Source organism: Elephantulus edwardii, unplaced genomic scaffold (genome assembly GCF_000299155.1).
Source record: "Elephantulus edwardii isolate Elephantulus edwardi_28Jun2011 unplaced genomic scaffold, EleEdw1.0 scaffold00334, whole genome shotgun sequence".
In the NCBI taxonomy this organism is placed as follows: Eukaryota; Metazoa; Chordata; class Mammalia; order Macroscelidea; family Macroscelididae; genus Elephantulus; species Elephantulus edwardii.
This window is the reverse complement of record NW_006400084.1, coordinates 2,048,900-2,054,424: the sequence shown is the minus strand read 5'-3', so window position 1 is coordinate 2,054,424 and position 5,525 is coordinate 2,048,900.

Below are 5,525 nucleotides of genomic sequence, written 5' to 3'. Positions count from 1 at the left end.
CATGATGGAGGGACACATGAACATATTTGAAGAGATGGAGCACAGAATCAGTGAAATAGATAATAGACTTGTCAACACAGATCTGATAGAGCAAAAAACAGAATCAAAAAGAATGGGTAAAAAGAAAATCTAAGAATAATGTGGGACACTATCATGAGAAATAATATGCACATCATCGGAATCCCAGAACAGGAAGAAGGAAGTAAAGGCACTAAAAAAGTTGTGGAAGAAAACTTCCCAGGCATAATGAAGAATGAGAGAACATATACTCAAGAAGATGAAAGAACACCATATAGAATAGATCACAAAAGAAAAACACCAAGGCATATCATAGTTATATTCACCAGAACCAAAGCTAAAGGAGTGAATTCTGAAATCTGAGAGGGAGAAACAAAGAGTAACTTATAAGGAAGAGCAGATAAGACTAAGTGCCAATTTTTCAGCAGATCCTAAGCAAGCAAGAAGACGGTGGAATGATATGTATTAAACACTTAACACAACTGTCCATCAAGAATATTGTACCCAGTGAATTGTCTATCAAATGTGAAGGAGAGATCAAGATATCACCAGAAAAACAGAACCCAAGGGAGTTTTAAAAACAAGACCAGCATTGCAATAAACACTGAGAGACGTCCTTCTTACAGGGGTGCCACAGAAAGCAGGATGGACAAAATAACTAGCAACAACACCAAAAAGAACTCAGCACAATGACAGCAATAAAGCCTTGCCTCTCAATAATCACACTGAATGTAAATGGTTTAAATGCACCACTGAAGAGAAAAAGAGTAGCAGGTTGGATAAAATCCATGAATATGCTGTCTACAAGAGACACACCTGAGAAGTGACGATAAAGACTAAAAATAAAAGAGTGGGGGAAAAAATGTATCTAGCAAATGGAAACCAGAGAAAAGCAGGAATAATGATATTAATATCTGATAAAATAAATTTCAATGAAAAAATCACCACAAAGGACAAGGAAAGTCACCACCTACTGCTTAAAAGGTCAATAGAACATAAGGACATAACAATAATAAGTATCTATGCACCAAACGATAGACCTGAAAAATACATAAAATAAACATTAACAACTGAAAAAGGAAATAGACAATACTACTATCATAGTTGGAGACCTCAATACACCACTCTCAAGAAAAGACAGAACTTCCAGAAAAAAATTCAACAGAGATGATGAAGAATTAAACCACACAATAAACTAACTCATTACCATAGATATTTATAGGCTAATGCACCCCCAAAAAACACACTATACTTTCCTTTCCAATGTACATGGAACATTCTTGAGAATACATCACATTCTGGGCCATAAGAAAGCATCAGTAAATTCAATAACATAGAATTAATATAGAGCACTTCTCAGACCACAATGCTACAAAATTAGAAATTAATAAGACAATAAAGGAGAAAAAAACCATACATTTGGAAGTTGAATAACACATTGCTTGAACATGAGTTCTTGAAACAAATGACAATGAAAAACAAATGACAATAAAAAGTTTCTTGAAACAAATGACAGTGAAAACGCAACTTAAGAAAATCTCTGGGAAACAGTCAAAGCAGTAATCAGAGGTCAATATTAAGCAATAAACAAACACATCAAAAGGCAGGAAAACATAACCACTGACTCTCTAACCCAACATCTCCAACAAATTGAAAAAGAACAGCAAGAAAAGCCAACACCCTCTAAAAACCTGAAATTATAAAAATTAGAGCAGAAATAAATGAAATAGAAAACTGGAAAACAATAGAAACCATCAACAAAACTAGGAGTTCGTTCTTTGAAAAGGTCAATAAAATAGACAAACCACTAGAAAAACTAACAAAGGGAAAGAAGAAAAAGACATAAATGATCTGAATAAAAGATGAAATGGGCAACTTCACAATAGAACCAACTAAAATAAAAAGGCTAACAATGGAATATAATGGAAAAACTATACTCAAACAAATATGAAAACTTAGAGGAAATTGAAAAATACTTAGAAAATCACAACATACCTAAACTGAAACAAATGAAAATTGAACACCTGAACAGACTCATTACAAAAGAAGAAATTGTAAAGGTAATAAAACAACTTCCAGCCAAAAAAAGTCCTGGACCAGATGGTTTTACAAGTGAATTTTATCAAACATTCAGGGAAGAACTATTACCAATTCTACTTAAACTATTTCAGAAAATAGGAAAAAGATGGAATTATTCCAGATCCATTCTATGAAGCAAACATATCCTTGATACCATAGTCAAGTAAAGACACCACCAAAATAGTAAACTGTAGGCCAATATCTCTCATGAACATTGATGCAAAAATCCTGAATAAAATCCTGGCTAATTGAATCCAATGATACATCAAAAAAAAAATTCACCATGACCAAATAGGATTCATAACAGGTGTGCAAGAATGGTGCAGCATAAGAAAAACAATCAGTGTAAATCATCACATTAACAAAGCAAAGAACAAGAACCACATGATCCTATCAATTGATGCAGAAAAGGACTTTGACAAACCAGAACGACATAAGGATTGAGGAAAGACTGAGAGAGGGGGCATAAATAATGTATACTGCGTTGAAACAGATGAGGAAGGGAACTGTTTAAAAGGAATATATTCGATATTATTTTCATGACAATTGTACAGAATAAGAACTGCATAGCAAAGTGGACTTGGGAGGGGTTGATTGTATAAAAATGAAAGAATTTTTTTTTCTACAAAGAGAAAAGCAAACTGTTGGGAGAGTTGAGTAGGGAGCAAATTGTGCAACATGTATGAATGGAATGTATGAATGGAAATCCAAAGTCTCTGTAACTTTCACTAAAATTTTTTTTAAAAGCACTTTTTAAAAAGTGTAACAAATATACTTAAGTTCTTCATTATAAAAGGACAAATTTGAAAAAACTAACTGAGCTTTAACAATATACATTTAGAAAGTTGGATATTTATTCCATTAGCTTGGGTGGCCAAGTTGCTTTATAAAGTCGTATATAAGTTGCATTATATAAGTTGTATATAAAGTTGCATTGCCAACCCAAAGACAAACAGTTCAAATTCACCTGCTGCTCCACAAGAGAAGGTGTATCATGTCCTTATATGCAATTCTTTGAAAACCTTCTGAAGGATCATCTATAAGTTGGTTCCTATTCAGTGCCAATGAGTTTATATTTAATAAGAGTTTGGAAATATCACAGAATGAAAATTGATTTGTTTGTTGGTTTAGATTTTACAGAGAATGTGTGTGTGCATCCCAAAATGAATAATCTTTGCATTAATTAATACTTATTGTTGTTGCTATATGTCAATGAACTATTTTTTTTTTCAATCAAAACAATCCATGTCACAGAAGAGGACTGCCCCAAATTACTGGCTATAATATTTACAGAAGTAAATCATCAAGTTTTCTCCAGTAGATCTTCAGGGTGAATTTGAGCCATCAACTTTTAGGTTAGAAATCATATGCTTAATTTTTGAACAGCCAGGGTTCCATACTCTATGTACACACATGCACACATATGCCTGTTCGTGTGCACATGCACACACACACACACACACACACACACACACATATCTTTGTATTTTATTTGCATAATTACTTCATAGAATATGTGTGTATATTTCATAAGTACATATAAATATGCATGTATACTGAAACATCACTCCAAATATCCTCAAGCAAATATTGACAAAATTTGGCTGTAGAAGCAAAACGAATCAGTGTGAATATTCTCTGTCTCTCTTCTAGTTACTATGCATGATTTATCTAAAGAGATATTTAGACATCTTCCATCTAAAGCCAATCTTTCCACTCTTGTTCAAAATCCCATCACCCCTCTCCTATTCAAGGACATATAATCCATCTTTTGCTTCCATCATCTCTTTTTCACGTACAGTAGATTTTTCTCCCTGTCAGTATAAAGCATATTATTGCTTCTTTAACATAAATGATAATAACAAGTTGCATTCTCTCATTTTCACCTGCCTTTCCAGATGCTATCCCATTTGTATGTTCCCCTTTATAATAAACTTGAAATGTATGTGTATGACAATCTTGAATTTATCTCACACCTGTTCTTTTCTATCCTCATTCCACATGACCCTTTACCACCAAAACTCCACTGAAATGGCACAGGTCAATATCCCTAGTGATCTCCACACTGCTAAATCTTATGTCAAGTAAAGGCTCTGGTCTTGTTTTGTCTGTCAGCAGCTTTTAACACAATTTTCAAATCACTCTCTCTTATGTACAAGTTGGGTGGGTTTTCCCCCTCACTTTGCTTGAAGTACATCTTGACCTTTGGGTAACAGCCTACAAGTAAAGGCTCTGGTCTTGTTTTGTCTGTCAGCAGCTTTTAACACAATTTTCAAATCACTCTCTCTTAGGTACAAGTTGGGTGGGTTTTTCCCCCTCACTTTGCTTGAAGTACATCTTGACCTTTGGGTAGCAGCCTACATACATTTTATTTAGGAGTTACACCTCCAAAACTCCTTAAATTCATGGTATTTCCCCCAAACCACTGTAGTAGCAGTCTTCTTTATATCAGATTATGGTAAATCTATCCTTTTAGGATGCTTAGAATTCTTTTTACTCCTCCCTTTTCTCACATTTTACATTCACTTTACAGAAATTCTGTTGATTCTACAATTTCTTCCCTGTTCCTTGTCATCATCTTTACTTGCCAAGATTATCACAATGGCCTACTCATTGATCATCCTTCTTCCATTTCAGTAGAGCAGTTGCTGAACTTATAGAACATAACTATCATTTAGACCAAAAAATGGGGGCAAAATAACCATATTTATTTTATTTATCACTATGCAAAAAGAAAACTGAAAAATTTCCAAAAGGCATTGACCAAGTTTCATATCAAGGAATTCACCAAATATCATAAAACTGCAAGAAAAGGCAAGTCAGGGAAAGAAACAATCCAGTTTCTCTATATAGAAGCAATGTCAATTTTAATATATATCCCCAGTGATTTTATTAGGTCTTATTTTTCCTTCTAGAATAAAGATTGCTATTGTTGTTAGGTGTCGTTGAGTCAGCTCCAACTCATGGTGACCTAATGAAACATTTCCCAGTCCTGAGTCATCTTCATAATCATTACTCTGTTTGACTTCACTATTGTAGCCATCATGTCAGTCTCTCCCATGAAAAGCTTTACTCTTGTTTACCTGATTCTCTATGTTAACACTGTTATGCTTCTCACCAGGAATTGATCCCTCCTGGTAATGTGAGACAAAGTCTCATCATCTTTGTTCTAAAGAATGTTCTGCCAGCACTTACTCCAAAATATTCCTCTGTCAATCCATATTCAACCTTATTTGTCAATACTATAAACTGAAAATATGCCAATTCTTTCTTGGCTTTCCTTTCTCATTGTCTAGATTTTCCATGAATACAGGAGGAGTCTAGAGCGATGGCTCCATGGTGGAGGGGACCTGGGGGAGGGTTTGTAAAACAATGAAAGAATCTTTTCTTTTACTTTTCCATAATTTTTGGGCTCATGTACTTCTAAC